Raw genomic sequence first — 19240 nt, forward strand, 5'->3', positions numbered from 1 at the left:
TGTATTTCATGATAGACATCTCCATGTTCTACCACATCTTACATACACTATAGTATATTCAAGGTCTTTATCAAAACAACAATAGTATATCATAATATAACAATATGAAGTAATATAAAGTCATTGCCATAAAAGTGTAAATAATTTTAAACAAAAGATTGTTTATACAAAGAGTCAACAAAGCCCATAGCCACACAGTTGGCTCACTGGGCACCCACTCTTACAATCTCCCACTTGCCCTATAGCCAACTAGTCATACTACGTAGACCCATTGCTTCGCGATGTTTGTCAAACAATGGTCCTGGCAAAGGCTTAGTAAGTGGATCAGCGATATTGTCTGCAGAGGCCACTCGTTCGACACTGATGTCTCCTCTTTCCACAATCTCCCGGATTATGTGGTATTTCCTCAGTACGTGTTTGGATCTTTGATGAGACCTTGGTTCCTTTGCTTGAGCAACGGCACCCGTGTTGTCGCAGTACACCGGGACTGGACCAACAAATTCAGGAATGACGCCCAACTCTTGGACGAAATTCCTCATCCAAACGGCCTCTTTAGCAGCAGCTGATGCTGCAATGTATTCAGCCTCAGTGGTGGAATCCGCTGTGGTGTCCTGCTTGGAACTCTTCCAAGAGACAGCACCGCCATTGAGCATGAACACAAATCCAGAGGTTGACTTCGAGTCATCCACATCACTTTGGAAGCTAGAGTCGGTATAGCCTTCCAGTTTGAGTTCTCGTCCTCCATAAACCATGAACATATTCTTAGTCCTTCGCAAGTACTTAAGAATGTCCTTCACGGCTTTCCAATGCATCTGACCAGGATTAGACTGATATCTGCTCGTGACACTCAGAGCAAATGCTACATCCGGTCTGGTAGATATCATCCCATACATGATACTACCTATAGCTGACGCATATGGTACATGTGTCATATTCTCTATCTCTGCATCAGTCTTGGGACACATAGACTTGGATAGAGAAACTCCATGACACATGGGTAGATGTCCTCTCTTGGACCCATCCATTGAAAACCGTTTCAATATGGTATCGATGTAGGTTGATTGAGTGAGTCCTATCATTCTCTTAGATCTATCCCTATAGATCTGTATCCCAAGAATGTAGGATGCCTCACCCAAATCCTTCATCGAAAATCTACCTGATAACCATATCTTTGTTGACTGCAACATCCCTACATCATTCCCAATGAGTAGGATGTCATCAACATAAAGTACTAAGAATGTCACCGCATCCTTAACTACTTTCTTGTACACGCAAGGTTCCTCCGGGTTCTTGATGAAACCAAAGTCTTTAATTGTTTCATCAAATTTCTGGTTCCAACTTCTTGATGCTTGTTTTAGACCATAAATTGATCTCTGAAGCTTGCATACCTTATGCTCGCTTCCCATGGATGTGTACCCCTCAGGCTGCTTCATATAGATTTCTTCCTTAATGTCTCCATTAAGAAAAGCAGTCTTCACATCCATTTGCCATATCTCATAGTCATACCATGCAGCTATGGCAATAAGGATTCTTATGGACTTGAACATTGCAACTGGTGAAAAGGTTTCGTCATAGTCAACTCCTTGCCTTTGAGTATAACCTTTAGCCACCAATCGCGCCTTGTAGGTCAATACCTTACCATCAGGCCCAAGCTTTCTTTTGTAGATCCATTTACACCCTATTGGAACAATTCCATCGGGAGGATCCACTAAAGTCCAGACTTGGTTAGTATGCATCGAATCCAATTCTGACTGCATAGCTTCAAGCCATAAATTCGAATCCGCATCAGAAATTGCTTCCTTGAAGCTTCTTGGATCACATCCAATGTCGGGTTCATCTTGACCCTCTTCAAGAAGAAGACCATATCGAACTGGAGGTCTAGAAGTCCTCTCGGATCTTCTAGGTGCAGGCGTGTCCAGCAATGGTTCCTGAGGTGTGGGATCGTTATTTTGTATTTCGGGTTCTTCTCGAACTTCTTCGAGTTCCATCATCTCGCCTTTCTTATCCAATAAGAACTCCTTCTCCAAGAAGGTGGCATTCCGTGAAACAAACACCTTTGTTTCAGCAGGATAATAGAAATAATATCCGATTGAATTCTTCGGATACCCTACAAAATAACATAAGCTGGATCGACTATCCAACTTATCTCCCACTGTCCGCTTCACGTAAGCAGGACATCCCCAAATCCTCAAGTACGAATACTTAGGAGCTTTGCCATTCCATAACTCGTATGGTGTTTTGTCCACTGCTTTAGTGTGGACGTTGTTCAACAACAATACCGCCGTTTCAAGCGCATAGCCCCAAAACGAAGGTGGAAGCTCAGTGAAGCTCATCATAGATCGAACCATGTCCAACAAAGTTCGATTACGACGCTCCGATACACCATTAAGCTGTGGTGTCATAGGAGGAGTCCACTGAGAGAGAATCCCATTCTCTTTTAGATAGTCCAAAAACTCGGTACTCAAGTATTCTCCACCTCGATCCGATCGAAGTGCTTTAATACTTTTACCTAGCTTGTTTTCTACTTCAGCCTTGAATTCTTTGAACTTTTCAAATGCTTCAGACTTATATTTCATTAAATATAAATACCCATACCTAGAATAATCATCAGTAAAGGTAATGAAGTAGGTGTGGCCATGTTGAGTCCCTACTCTAAATGGACCACAAACATCTGTATGGATCAAATCCAACAGATTTTGACTACGTTCAGGCTTCCCCTTAAAAGGAGATTTAGTCATTTTCCCTTTTAGGCAGGATTCACAAGTAGGTAGAGAGTTAATATCAGACATATCAAACATGCCCTCTCCCACTAGCTTGTTCATCCTCCTTGAGGAAATATGACCTAGTCTAGCGTGCCAAAGGTTTGCCGGGTTTTGACTATCGATTTTCCTTTTGTTTGTTGTTACCGGTTTGTCAATACAATTCACTGGAACGTCTTTTAGTTTTAAATTATATAGATCGTTTTCAAGTTGTCCATTTCCAATTAAACATTCATTCTTGTAAATACTGCAAATCCCATTCACAAAATTACAAGAATAACCATCTCTATCAAGCATAGAAATAGAAATAATGTTTTTAATTAAATCTGGCACAAATAAAACATCTCTCAACAATAATTTAAAACCATTCTGCAAAATCAAACAAACATCTCCAATGGCCGTAGCTTCAACTCTGGAACCATTCCCGAGCCTCAGCTGGGTCTCACCCATTCTAAGCCTGCGACTTCTTGTCATCACCTGCAAATCATTGCAAATGTGAGAACCACATCCGGTATCCAATACCCAAGAAGTTGTATTAAGTGACATGTTTATTTCGATATAGAACATACCCTTTGCAGTTCCCAACTGCTCAAGATACTCCTTGCAGTTTCGCTTCCAATGACCCGGCTTCTTGCAGTAATGGCAAACATCCTTGGATTTTCCATCGTTTGAAGCCTTTGTCTTTTGCTTCTTCTCGGGTTCCACTTTCTTGGGTGGGGCAGAACGTTTCTTGCCCTTCATACTTGGCCCCTTCTTAGCAGAAGATGAGGAGCCCACCAAGAAAGCTGGCTTATCCTTCTTAAGTGTGGATTCATATGTAACGAGCATATTGACCATCTCTTCAAGGGTGGCCTCTATCTTGTTCATATTAAAATTTATCACGAATCCATCAAATGAAGAAGGAAGAGATAGAAGCAGCAAGTCCACATTGAGTTCATGCTCCAACACCAAATCAAGGGTCGCTAACTTCTGTATGAGCCAAATCACTCGTACCCCATGATCACGGACCGAAGTCCCTTCACGCATGCGGCACGTCATCAACTCCTTAACAGTAGAGAACCTTTCAGCCCTCGACTGAGCCCCAAAAAGTTCCTTGAGTTGCGTGTGAATGTCAGCAGCATTCACCGTGTCCTCAAATCGCCTCTGGAGTTCATCAGACATCGAGGCTTGCATATAGCATTTGGTCTTGATGTCATGGTCACACCATGCATCAAGTTTGGCCAATTCCTCCGGACTTATGTCAGCTGGTGCTTCCTTCGGAGGTGCTTTCTCTAACACGTAGAGCATTTTCTCCGAAGTTAAGACAATCTTCAACTTCCGGAACCATTCCGTATAGTTGGCGCCAGTCAGCTTGTTTTGTTCGAGGATCGAGAATAAAGGATTTCGCGAATTCATTGTATGAAATACTGAAAAGGAAAAACAGACATATATCAATGATTGTTTAACAATTTACTAAGACATAAAATAGGCGAATTTAATTTTATGAATCTCACTCCCACTATTTTAACGATTTCACCACCCTCTAGTGAAAACGGGAAACTTTTTCCTTAGTGAGAACATGGAGTCCAATTGACAAACTTATGGTCCCGAATAATATCAGCCAACCATAATTCTCAAAAGGTAGAGCCCAATTGCTTCCAAAGCAACCCCCATGTATTTACCTCATGTCCAATAAGGGCCCAATAATATGACGCCGTTTAAAGTGACATGTCAAGATGACCCATCAATATTAAGTTGTGATGGACGGTCGCCATGTGGATCCCCCAATAATATGAGCCGATCCCATGGGAGTTCCACCCAACTTACAACATTTGTCGATCCAATGTACAGCTTTCCGACGGACGGGCCCCCCCAATAATATGAGCCGGACCGTATCCGCGGGTAGCATCACATACATTGACCGTTGATGGAAGGTAGGAACATTTAAACAATATTTAAATTTCCTTTATTTATCTTGATATAAATTTTAAATCATATTTAAAATGAGGGATTTTATTTATAAAAATATTTGTCTCATCATTTTTAATTTATTGCATGCATTGCCGGATTCACGCAATTTATGTCTAAACATGCATACAATCATAATATCACATATTATATAGGATGATCGATTCCATTTCTAATTGACCCGTGGTTGCCAATCACGGGTCTTAGTCCAATCCTAGGTAATATGCAGTATGCAAATGCAATCCTATTACATATGCTTCCAATTTACATTTCTTCAGTCTTCATTGTCTGCTGGGCCCACCATCTTCAAATCTTGATCTCCCACTAAATCTAATGTATTTACAATTAAATAACAATGACAAGTAGGGGATACATTTTTAGGGGTGGGAACGGGCTATAAACCAAGCCCACTTTTATTACATATGACATTCATATCGGGCCATAAACCAGGCCCATTAATAAAACCAACAACAATAAAGACAAAATGTAAATTCCTAACATACACCTACAAAATTGGTCATGGCAATCGATCATCCTTATCCAATAACATTTAATTCAAAATTAATTTATTGGATAACATGCTGTGGCAATTCAAATTTAAACAAGATAAAATCATATTTTATATATAAAATCACATTTCACATATAAAATCATATTTTATCTCCATATCAAATAAAATCATATTTTATCTATAAAATCCAATTTTACAAATAAAATCATATTTTATCTAATATATCATAAGATCATATCTTATCATCAATTGTACCAAAATAATTGATTTCAAAATTCAATTTACGGATAAAATATTAAAATTTTCCAAAAATTCAAATTTATCCAAAATCAATTTTAAAATTTACGGACTCGAACAATTCGATCCGAAATCTCGTGAACCAATCAAAAACAATTTTTGACCGGACCAAAAATAAAATTTTAAATATTAAAATTAAAATATAATTTTTCCCGCGGGCCGCCCGGGACACTCCCCGGAAAAATTTTTTTTTATTAAAAATATTTATTTTGTTTCATAAACCGAGACTCAAAAATTTTGTACAATTGATTATTCAATCGATTGATCTGAGCAACCTGGCTCTGATACCACTGTTGGAAAACTGGCGAGTTCCCAGACCAATTACGATTGATACCCGGTGCAGCGGAAGTTTAAAAATTTTTCATGGAACGTTTCCATGGTATGGGTATCAACCGTTCATCGATTGAATTACATGTGTGTAAAATTCAAATAACAATTAAATAAATTTTACCTCAAATCTCGCAACGAGATTAATGGACACCAACAGAACAATTCTGCTCTTGTTGTCTCTCCCTGGAACCGATGAACGCCTTCAATCAGGTCCACGAACAGAGGTTTAATCCCTCTGATAGATTGCACTAGAAAATCTATCAGAAGTTTTCTGCGAAGAGATTGAACGAATCTGATTCGTTATTCCTTACTGCGATTCAAAATCACAGACCGGAATTTTCTCGGGCAGAGCAAAGGGAGGGGACGGCCGATCGGTTTTGAGAGGGTCTAGGGTTTTCGAAATTTGCTCTCAAAATTTTATGACCTGTTGTGTGTAATTTCTGTACTGAAATAACTTATTTATAATGCAGGCCACTAACACCTTAGGGCCCATTAGTCATAAGCTGGGGCCCGACAAGCAAAGCCCGCTCGTTCAGAAATTAATATAAAATTCATCGTGACTCCGATTGATGAAACGATTTCACCAATGTGCACAGAAACCATTTCTGCACGTTTTAAAGTCAAAATAAATTTTCCTAAATCCGAATTCAGTGGTTTCCAAAAATGTCCATCCCTATGTCATTTTAGGAAATCCTACTCCCTTACTCTTATTTAAGAAGTCCAACTCCTTAGTTCATTAAATTTAACTCTTTAAATTTAACTATCTCAACGGGGATTAAAACTCCATTACACTGTGTGACCCTCAATGGTTCAGGGATACAGCTAGCCGTGGGCTCACAACTCCTTGTGACTCGGAACAACACTTTCCGACTTGCCCAACGAATCATGGTAAAGCGCCTAGCAACATCGCCCCATGATTCCCTAGGTATCACTGATAGTGCCTACAAGAACCAGTAGATTTTGGTTAACGTACAGTACGGTCCCTTCATCCATATATCCCGATCGAATCAACAACCATTGGTATATCGAGAGTCGCTCAAGATTCGATAACTATGCAATATATCTTGAAGATCAAATTAGTGACATCGCATGTGCTACTAAGAAACCATTTCTTAAATCACATCAAGTACTCTGGCCAGAGATTTGTCACACTAATATCTCCTCAGATCGCATAGGATATCCACACTCGCAAGTATGTGGTGAATCCTTGACAACAATGCATTGACTCCTATATGTGTCGTAACTGTACCCAATCTCGACACCTGATGACCCCCTCAGAGTCGGTAAACGAGTCAAAGCACAGTACTAGCATATAGAGTCTCCATGATGTTTCAAGTCGTAAGGACTAATGGTGTACAACCAAAACCGCGGACTTTATCCACTCGATAAGTGATAACCACTTGGAAAGTCCGGATAGGGTAGTTCGACTATTCATCCTATGAATATCCATTTGCATGCTTCGAACATCTCCATGTTCCCTACCAATGAAACGTGGTACTCCGCATCGCAAATGCTAGTCTCAAACTCGAGCGATCCTTATCCTTATTATCGGACGGCTCAATCGACTAGGAACGGTTTTAGAATATACAGTGACTATAAGATGTATTTCATGATAGACATCTCCATGTTCTACCACATCTTACATACACTATAGTATATTCAAGGTCTTTATCAAAACAACAATAGTATATCATAATATAACAATATGAAGTAATATAAAGTCATTGCCATAAAAGTGTAAATAATTTTAAACAAAAGATTGTTTATACAAAGAGTCAACAAAGCCCATAGCCACACAGTTGGCTCACTGGGCACCCACTCTTACAGTCCTGAGATCGTACAGCAGACAGCTGACATTGTGACTCAGATTCAGGATCGTATGAGGAATGCTCAGAGTCGTCAGAAGAGTTATACAGATACTCGACGACGAGATTTGGAGTTCGCAGTAGGTGATCACGTGTTTCTGAGAGTGTCACCTATGAAGGGAGTGGTACGATTTGGCCGGAGAGGTAAGCTTAACCCTAGATATATAGGGCCATTCGAGATCTTGGAGAGAGTTGGCACGTTGGCCTATCGTTTGGCTCTACCACCAGGGCTTGCAGCAGTGCACAACGTTTTCCATGTATCCATGCTTCGGAGATATGTCTCTAACCCGTCGCATGTGTTGGATTTTGAGCCTCTTCAGTTGACACCGGAGTTAGCATTTGAGGAGAGGCCAGTTCGGATCATAGCCAGAGAGGAGCGGAGATTGAGGACGCGTGTCATACCGATGGTCAGAGTCCAGTGGCTGAATCACTCGGAGGAGGAAGCTACTTGGGAGACCGAGGCAGATATGAGGACACGCTATCCGGAGTTGTTCGGGTAAGTACTTTAATTTCGAGGACAAAATCCAATTTAAGGGGGGGAGAATTGTAACACCCGGTATTTTAAATACGTAAATTCGCATGCATAATTAGGGAATTTAATTATTTAAATTTTTGATTTATGGGTTAAATAATTATGTGAATTATTTGTGCATGATTTAAGTGATTTTTAAGCATTTAACCCATAATTAGTGATTTTTATGATTTTTAGTATTTGAATTATTTTATCGCGTTGACGGAACCGTGGACGGACGAGATGACAACTTTCTATCCAAATTATTTTATGAGTCTTTTAGAGCCCAAAAAATATTATTTTGAGTTTTATTTCCTCAATATTTTTAGTATTTAATTTTATATAATTTTAGGAGTCCATTTTTATCCAAATTTAGCCATTTTAATGACTTTTAATTATTTTTAAAATTCCCTTAATTTAATATTTCGGGATTTTAATTTAGTTATCAGATTTTTAAGTATTAGTTGGAGCTTTTAAGTTATATATTTTATTATTAAAATCATTATTAAAATTTTAATACCCTAAAACCTATTTTTAATTAAGTTATAACCCTAAATTCTACCCAAAACCTATCCCTACCCCCACGTTAATTCCATCAGCCGCCACCCCACCCCATATTCATCTTCTTCTTCGGCTAGCAGCCTCCACGAAGAACACCATAGCTCGATTTTGAAGCTTTCAAGTCGGTTGTCATCGCCCCGTCGTCCCGGAATCGTTCTACGCACTCCTTTCTCTTCAAACTACGGTGCAAGGCATGATTCTTTCTCTATTTTTCGTGCCATATCAGTTATTATGTGTGTGTGTGTGTAGGCATCAAACTTTTCATTGAAATTTTCAGTAAAACAAATCGGATTTCTGGAGGTATGCACATGGTTCTTTGATTTCATTAACATACTCACGTTTTTATGATTATGGGCATGCATGGCTGCTGGTCCACGGTTCAGAGGGGGTCTTAGGGTCCCTAGGCTGGGTTTGGTTGGATGGTTAAGGCTGGAACAGGGCTGGAGTCGAGCTGCATCAGTTCTGGGTCCAAGGGTGCGCAGGTTCAGGGTTCTGAGGAAAAGACTTCGTTCTCCTTCTTCAGGCCACTATTTTGGGTGAGGACTGAAGGGTTTGAACCATCTAGATGTTGGTTAGGATTGAGAAGTAATTTCACGGAAAAATATGGCCGGAGTAGGAATAACGATCGAAAGTCCCGGCGCTGCTCAGGTCTGCGCGCAAGTCTAGGATAGGCTGACTTGCAGAGGTCCGTTCTCCTTCGTTATGCCATCATTTTGGCTGGTTTTTAGCTTTTTGGAAACATCTTTGAGTGCACTACGTTCGTGAGGTGGTTTCACGGCCAAATGTTTCTGGAGCAGAGGGCACGAACGAATCTCGTGGAACTGCTCAAACTGTTGGCCGAGAAAGGGGTAGGGAGAGGAGGTTTTGGGCTAGTTTTGGGTCTGGGCCGGGTCTGAGTGGTCCGAGTTGGGTCAGTAGGGTAGTGGGTCGGGTTAAGTTGGTCCGGGTCCGGGTTGGTGGGCCGGGCTCGAGTCTTTTTAATTTTAAAGTATTTTATGATTTAATTGGTTTTTGGGCCATTTAATTTGAAATAAAATGTTTTGGGTTCCATTTAATTACTTTGGGTTAAATTTAAGTATTTGGGCTTAATTAATTTAATTAAGTGAGCCCACTAATTTTTATGGGCTTTAGGGCCCATGGAAGTCATTGGGCCAGTCTTTGGGCTTTCGGGCCCATTGGGCCAGATTAAGTTGTTTTTGGGCCTAGAATTTTTTAATGGGCTTTAATTATTTAATTGGGCTTAGAATAATTTTTATTGGGCTTAAGTATGTTATTGGGCCAGTCTCAGTGTTAATGGGCCAGATTTAAGTAAATGGGCTTGGGTGTTAGGGCCAGCAGTCCAGTACAATCCATGAGAAATTTGCATGTGTCCTGAATATATATTTAATTATTTTATGCATGGGAGTTATTTTAATATTTATATGTTAATATGAAATTAAATTAAATATATATGAAGGACACACATTTTAATTAAGTACATGCATTCATGAAATAATTTTATGTACGATTAAATGTTTAATGTTGAGCAATAAGAAAATATTTTATGTTGAAAGTTGAAGTAGTGTGACAATTTGAGATTTGAGGGGGATTCGTCCCCATATGTGAACTATTGAAGGGCAGTTTACTGCCAATTTAAGAGGTGATTCGTCACCGCCACATACGTTGGTTTTCACGCTGATCAGTATTTAATGTATGATTTAAGGTTACACTACGGATACAACCATGCGATGTTAGAAAATTACTTTGCTCAACAATAGATATGTATTATGATATTTGAGTAATTTAAGTTAAGTTATGGTATGATATTTTGAAGCATGCTCATTCATGTATATGTTATGTATTAGTATTAAATTGATTTAAATTATTTTAAACCCTTGTTATGTTAGCATGTTGGGCCTCTAGGCTCACTACACTGGTATGGTGCAGGTGAGTACGTAGAGGAGGATGTAGCTCCTACCGGCGGCGAGGACATATGAGCGGACATGCAGTGACCCCGTGACCGTGATAGATGTCTGAGTCGTTATGCATGTTTTGAATATTTTTAGTATGTTACATTTTTAAGTAATTTTCAGTAGTTGGGTTTTGGAATGTTATTTTTAAATATTTTTAGTGCATGCAGTTTTTAATTATTTTCTCATGACAGTATTTTAATTAAATGTAGACTCAGATATTTATTTTATTAAAGAATGCATTTTTATTTAAGTTATTTATTTATTTATTTATTTTTAAATCTTTTTATTCTGTGCATATATGTATGGGCATATATGTACATATTTTATTTAGTAAGTAAAAAAAAAAAAAAATTCCGCATATTTATTTATTAATTATAGAGTTAGGGTCGTTTCAGTTGGTATCAGAGCACGGTCCTTAGAGGGGTCATTACTGATATGCGAGCTCAGAAATCCACGCTATCGGTCTGTAAGTTTTAAGTGTTTATAGTATGATTTATTTTTTTAAGGATTTAAGTTAGCATTAATTTTAAACCACTTAGTTATGCATGACTATTTACGTAAAGAAACATGTGGTGGATTACATTACCCAGTTCGAGAGAGGGTGTCGCTTCGTGCCTCTTTTGCTGAGTGCACCAGACAAGTTGAGACAGTTTGTGGATTGCGGGCTGACATCAAGCATGACGTTCGCATGTTGGATGTTACTACTTACGAGGCGGCAGTTAGCAGAGCATTGAGTTCTGAGGAAGGGAGACGAGAGATGCAGAGGTAACAGCAAGGCAAGAGGCAGTTCAAGCCAGGAGCTTATCGATCATCTTCGCAGCCTTCTGCAAAGAAGCAGTTTACTGGGCCGTCTAAGGGCCCGAATCAGCAGGGACAGCAGCAGAGGCCTTAGGGGCGCCAGCCGCAGCAGCAGCAGAGGGGCGGGGCCCCTAAGACAGGAGTAGTTCCCTTGTGCCCATAGTGTCAGAGGCCTCACTCAGGTCAGTGTTTGATTGGTTCCAACGTTTGCTACCACTGTAAGGAGCTAGGGAATGGGGCATACAACTGCTCAAGGAAGAAGAACACCACTGGGCGGGTGTTTGTCATGCAGGCTGAGGAGGCAGACCTAGATAACTCCTTAATCATCGGGAGAATTTTAGTAGGAGGAAACTCCACATTTGCGTTGCTAGATTCAGGGGCTACACATTCTTTTATCTCCCTAGAGTTTATCAGACGGATAGGCATCACACCTGAGATTTCCAACAGTGGTTATGATGTCACTATGCCATCGGGACAGATTATTACTACCTCTAGTGTCATTCGAGAACTGGAGTTGGAGCTTCAGGGGCACTCCATTCGCGCAGATGTGGTGGTTTTGCCGTTGAGTGGATTTTATTTGATATTGGGTATGGACTGGTTGACAGTCAATGGAGCTTCGATTGATTTTCGTCGGAGGTCAGTGTCAGTGAAACCGTCAGAAGGCGACCCGTTTACTTTCTATGCATCTCAGAGCAGTAGTACTCCTCAGGTGATATCTCTTATTCAGGCGAGGAAGTTGTTGAGACGGGGTTGCCGAGGTTTTCTAGCGAGTATTGGCACGGCCTCAGAACCATCTAGCAGATCATTATCAGAGATAGAGGTGGTTCGTGATTTTTCGGACGTCTTTCCGGAGTATGTTGCAGGAATTCCACCAGTGAGAGATGTGGAGTTCAGCATTGAGTTAGTGCCAGACACCGTGCCTATCTCTAAGGCACCGTACAGACTTGCTCCTACCGAAATGAAAGAGTTGAAGGAGCAGATTCAGGAGCTATTAGAGAAAGGCTTTGTTCGTCCTAGCTTTTCTCCATGGGGAGCTCCGGTGTTATTTGTGAAGAAGAAGGATGGCAGTATGAGATTGTGCATCGATTACCGAGAACTCAACAGGGTCACAATGAAGAACAAGTATCCACTGCCGAGGATAGAGGATTTATTTGATCAGTTGCAGGGAGCTTCAGTGTTCTCCAAGATCGACCTGCGATCTGGTTATCATCAGCTGCGGGTTAGAGAGGCAGATGTGTCCAAGACTGCTTTCCGGACCCGATATGGGCATTACGAGTTCCTAGTGATGCCATTTGGGATGACCAATGCTCCAACGGTTTTCATGGATCTCATGAACCGAGTTTTTCATCCGTATCTAGATCAGTTCATCATAGTCTTTATTGATGATATCTTGATCTACTCTAGGAGCATTGAGGAGCATAGACAGCATCTACAGACAGCTTTGCAGACCTTGAGGGAGCATCGGTTGTATGCCAAGTTCAGCAAGTGCGAGTTTTGGCTCGAGCAGGTGGCATTTTTTGGCCACATTATTTCGAGAGATGGGATTGCAGTTGATCAGTCGAAGGTTGAGGCAGTGCAGAATTGGGGTATTCCGAAGAATGCTTCGGAGATTCGCAGTTTCTTGGGTTTGGCAGGATATTATAGGAAGTTCATCAAGGGTTTTTCCTCTATTGCAGTACCCTTGACTTCCTTAACCAAGAAGAATGCGAAGTTTATCTGGAGTTCAGACTGTCAGAGGAGCTTCGATCAGCTGAAGGAAGCACTCACTACTGCACCGGTGTTAGCAGTGACAGTACCACACGAGGAGTTAGTGGTGTACACCGATGCGTCTAAGCTGGGTTTAGGCACAGTACTTATGCAGTGTGGCAAGGTTATTGCGTATGCGACGAGGCAGCTGAAGGTTCATGAGCAGAATTACCCGACGCATGACTTGGAGTTAGCAGCAGTGGTTTTCGCTTTGAAAATATGGAGGCACTATCTGTATGGCGAGAAGTGCAAGATTTTCACTGATCACAAGAGCCTCAAGTACTTCTTCACCCAGAAGGAGTTGAACATGAGGCAACGGAGATGGTTGGAGTTGGTGAAGGATTACGACTGCGACATTAGCTACCATCCAGGTAAGGCTAATGTAGTGGTCGATGCTTTGAGTCGGAAGTCGACAGTGGTATCGTGTTTGACAGTGCAGTTACCACTGCAGAGTGAGATTCAGAGGTTTGATTTGGAGTTGTACTCGAGTGGTCATGCACCGAGCTTGTCAGTATTGACGGTGCAGCCAGTTCTGCGAGATCGGATCAGGGATGGACAGTCTACTGATGAGGAGTTGCAGCGATGGAGACAGAGAGATGAGGCTAGGGGTAATCTCTTGTATACAGTGGTGGATGGCATTGTTCAGTACCGTGGTAGGATGTGGGTACCGAACATCGATCAGTTGAGAGCTGAGATTTTAGCAGAGGCTCACACATCTCCGTACTCCATTCACCCCAGAAGTACGAAGATGTATAGAGATTTGCAGCTATTGTATTGGTGGCCCGGAATGAAGAGAGACATCGGGAGAGTGGTGTCAGAGTGCTTGACTTGTCAGCGAGTCAAGGCAGAGCATCAGCGTCCAGCAGGACTTCTTAGACCTCTTCCTATTTCGGAATGAAAATGGGAGAATATTACGATGGACTTTGTGGTTGGCTTACCGAGGAGTGCCAGAGGTTGCACAGCGATTTGGGTTATTGTGGATAGACTCACCAAGTCAGCCCATTTCTTGCCGGTGAGGACTACTTACTCATTGACATAGTATGCGGAGCTTTACATCAAGGAGATTGTTAGGTTGCATGGCATACCAGTGTCGATTGTGTTAGACAGAGATCCGAGATTCACATCCGCGTTTTGGAAGAGTCTGCACACAGCTATGGGGACTAGACTTTTGTTCAGCACAGCATTCCATCCCCAGACAGATGGTCAGTCTGAGAGAGTGATTCAAGTTCTCGAGGATCTTCTGAGAGCTTGTGTCATCGATTTTCAGGGCTCGTGGGAGACTAGATTGCCATTAGTGGAGTTTACCTATAACAACAGTTTTCAGTCGTCTATAGGTATGGCTCCTTATGCAGCATTGTATGGGAGGAGATGCAGATATCCTGTGCATTGGGATGAGATTGGTGAGAGGATTTTACTTGGTCCTGAGATCGTACAGCAGACAGCTGACATTGTGACTCAGATTCAGGATCGTATGAGGAATGCTCAGAGTCGTCAGAAGAGTTATACAGATACTCGACGACGAGATTTGGAGTTCGCAGTAGGTGATCACGTGTTTCTGAGAGTGTCACCTATGAAGGGAGTGGTACGATTTGGCCGGAGAGGTAAGCTTAACCCTAGATATATAGGGCCATTCGAGATCTTGGAGAGAGTTGGCACGTTGGCCTATCGTTTGGCTCTACCACCAGGGCTTGCAGCAGTGCACAACGTTTTCCATGTATCCATGCTTCGGAGATATGTCTCTAACCCGTCGCATGTGTTGGATTTTGAGCCTCTTCAGTTGACACCGGAGTTAGCATTTGAGGAGAGGCCAGTTCGGATCATAGCCAGAGAGGAGCGGAGATTGAGGACGCGTGTCATACCGATGGTCAGAGTCCAGTGGCTGAATCACTCGGAGGAGGAAGCTACTTGGGAGACCGAGGCAGATATGAGGACTCGCTACCCGGAGTTGTTCGGGTAAGTACTTTAATTTCGAGGACAAAATCCAATTTAAGGGGGGGAGAATTGTAACACCCGATATTTTAAATACGTAAATTCGCATGCATAATTAGGGAATTTAATTATTTAAATTTTTGATTTATGGGTTAAATAATTATGTGAATTATTTGTGCATGATTTAAGTGATTTTTAAGCATTTAACCCATAATTAGTGATTTTTATGATTTTTAGTATTTGAATTATTTTATCGCGTTGACGGAACCGTGGACGGACGAGATGACAACTTTCTATCCAAATTATTTTATGAGTCTTTTAGAGCCCAAAAAAATATTATTTTGAGTTTTATTTCCTCAATATTTTTAGTATTTAATTTTATATAATTTTAGGAGTCCATTTTTATCCAAATTTAGCCATTTTAATGACTTTTAATTATTTTTAAAATTCCCTTAATTTAATATTTCGGGATTTTAATTTAGTTATCAGATTTTTAAGTATTAGTTGGAGCTTTTAAGTTATATATTTTATTATTAAAATCATTATTAAAATTTTAATACCCTAAAACCTATTTTTAATTAAGTTATAACCCTAAATTCTACCCAAAACCTATCCCTACCCCCACGTTAATTCCATCAGCCGCCACCCCACCCCATATTCATCATCTTCTTCGGCTACCAGCCTCCACGAAGAACACCATAGCTCGATTTTGAAGCTTTCAAGTCGGTTGTCATCGCCCCGTCGTCCCGGAATCGTTCTACGCACTCCTTTCTCTTCAAACTACGGTGCAAGGCATGATTCTTTCTCTATTTTTCGTGCCATATCAGTTATTATGTGTGTGTGTGTGTAGGCATCAAACTTTTCATTGAAATTTTCAGTAAAACAAATCGGATTTCTGGAGGTATGCACATGGTTCTTTGATTTCATTAACATACTCACGTTTTTATGATTATGGGCGTGCATGGCTGCTGGTCCATGGTTCAGAGGGGGTCTTAGGGTCCCTAGGCTGGGTTTGGTTGGATGGTTAAGGCTGGAACAGGGCTGGAGTCGAGCTGCATCAGTTCTGGGTCCAAGGGTGCGCAGGTTCAGGGTTCTGAGGAAAAGACTTCGTTCTCCTTCTCCAGGCCACTATTTTGGGTGAGTCCTAAAGGGTGTGAACCATCTAGATGTTCGTTAGGATTGAGAAGTGGTTTCACGGAAAAATATGGCCGGAGTAGGAAGAACGATCGAAAGTCCCGGCGCTGCTCAGGTCTGCGCGCAAGACTAGGATAGGCTGACTTGCAGAGGTCCGTTCTCCTTCGTTATGCCATCATTTTGGCTGGTTTTTAGCTTTTTGAAAACGTCTTTGAGTGCACTATGTTTGTGAGGTGGTTTCATGGCCAAATGTTTCTGGAGCAGAGGGCACGAATGAATCTCGTGGAACTGCTCAAAATGTTGGCCGAGAAAGGGGTAGGGAGAGGAGGTTTTGGGCTAGTTTCGGGTCTGGGCCGGGTCTGAGTGGTCCGGGTTGGGTCAGTAGGGTAGTGGGTCGGGTTAAGTTGGTCCGGGTCCGAGTTGGTGGGCCGGGCTCGAGTCTTTTTAATTTTAAAGTATTTTATGATTTAATTGGTTTTTGGGCCATTTAATTTGAAATAAAATGTTTTGGGTTCCATTTAATTACTTTGGGTTAAATTTAATTATTTGGGCTTAATTAATTTAATTAAGTGAGCCCACTAATTTTTATGGGATTTAGGGCCCATGGAAGTCATTGGGCCAGTCTTTGGGCTTTCGGGCCCATTGTGCCAGATTAAGTTGTTTTTGGGCCTAGAATTTTTTAATGGGCTTTAATTATTTAATTGAGCTTAGAATAATTTTTATTGGGCTTAAGTATGTTATTGGGCCAGTCTCAGTGTTAATGGGCCAGATTTAAGTAAATGGGCTTGGGTGTTAGGGCCAGCAGTCCAGTACAATCCATGAGACATTTGCATGTGTCCTGAATATATATTTAATTATTTTATGCATGGGAGTTATTTTAATATTTATATGTTAGTATGAAATTAAATTAAATATATATGAAGGACACACATTTTAATTAAGTACATGCATTCATGAAATAATTTTATGTACGATTAAATGTTTAAGGTTGAGCAATAAGAAAATATTTTATGTTGGAAGTTGAAGTAGTGTGACAATTTGAGATTTGAGGGGGATTCGTCCCCATATGTGAACTATTGAAGGGCAGTTTACTGCCAATTTAAGAGGTGATTCGTCACCGCCACGTACGTTGGTTTTCACGCTGATCAGTATTTAATGTATGATTTAAGGTTACACTACGGATACAACCATGCGATGTTAGAAAATTACTTTGCTCAACAATAGATATGTATTATGATATTTGAGTAATTTAAGTTAAGTTATGGTATGATATTTTGAAGCATGCTCATTCATGTATATGTTATGTATTAGTATTAAATTGATTTAAATTATTTTAAACCCTTGTTATGTTAGCATGTTGGGCCTCTAGGCTCACTACACTGGTATGGTGCAGGTGAGTACGTAGAGGAGGATGTAGCTGTAAGAGTGGGTGCCCAGTGAGCCAACTGTGTGGCTATGGGCTTTGTTGACTCTTTGTATAAACAATCTTTTGTTTAATATTATTTACACTTTTATGGCAATGACTTTATATTACTTCATATTGTTATATTGTGATATACTATTGTTGTTTTGATAAAGACCTTGAATATACTATAGTGTATGTAAGATGTGGTAGAACATGGAGATGTCTATCATGAAATACATCTTATAGTCACTGTATATTCTAAAACCGTTCCTAGTCGATTGAGCCGTCCGATAATAAGGATAAGGATCGCTCGAGTTTGAGACTAGCATTTGCGATGCGGAGTACCACGTTTCATTGGTAGGGAACATGGAGATGTTCGAAGCATGCAAATGGATATTCATAGGATGAATAGTCGAACTACCCTATCCGGACTTTCCAAGTGGTTATCACTTATCGAGTGGATAAAGTCCGCGGTTTTGGTTGTACACCATTAGTCCTTACGACTTGAAACATCATGGAGACTCTATATGCTAGTACTGTGCTTTGACTCGTTTACCGACTCTGAGGGGGTCATCAGGTGTCGAGATTGGGTACAGTTACGACACATATAGGAGTCAATGCATTGTTGTCAAGGATTCACCACATACTTGCGAGTGTGGATATCCTATGCGATCTGAGGAGATATTAGTGTGATAAATCTCTGGCCAGAGTACTTGATGTGATTTAAGAAATGGTTTCTTAGTAGCACATGCGATGTCACTAATTTGATCTTCAAGATGTATTGCATAGTTATCGAATCTTGAGCGACTCTCGATATACCAATGGTTGTTGATTCGATCGGGATATATGGATGAAGGGACCGTACTGTACGCTAACCAAAATCTACTGGTTCTTGTAGGCACTATCAGTGATACCTAGGGAATCATGGGGCGATGTTGCTAGGCGCTTTACCATGATTCGTTGGGCAAGTCGGAAAGTGTTGTTCCGAGTCACAAGGAGTTGTGAGCCCACGGCTAGCTGTATCCCTGAACCATTGAGGGTCACACAGTGTAATGGAGTTTTAATCCCCGTTGAGATAGTTAAATTTAAAGAGTTAAATTTAATGAACTAAGGAGTTGGACTTCTTAAATAAGAGTAAGGGAGTAGGATTTCCTAAAATGACATAGGGATGGACATTTTTGGAAACCACTGAATTCGGATTCAGGAAAATTTATTTTGACTTTAAAATGTGCAGAAATGGTTTCTGTGCACATTGGTGAAATCAGTTCATCAATCGGAGTCACGATGAATTTTATATTAATTTCTGAACGAGCGGGCTTTGCTTGTCGGGCCCCAGCTTATGACTAATGGGCCCTAAGGTGTTAGTGGTCTGCATTATAAATAAGTTATTTCAGTACAGAAATTACACACAACAGCTCATAATTTTTGAGAAGCAAAAATCGAACCCTAGCCTCTCAAAAGTTTCGGCCGTCCCCTCCCTGTCCTCTGCCCGAGA

The sequence above is a fragment of the Henckelia pumila genome, chromosome 4 (genome assembly GCF_033568475.1).
Source record: "Henckelia pumila isolate YLH828 chromosome 4, ASM3356847v2, whole genome shotgun sequence".
Classification (NCBI taxonomy): domain Eukaryota; kingdom Viridiplantae; phylum Streptophyta; class Magnoliopsida; order Lamiales; family Gesneriaceae; genus Henckelia; species Henckelia pumila.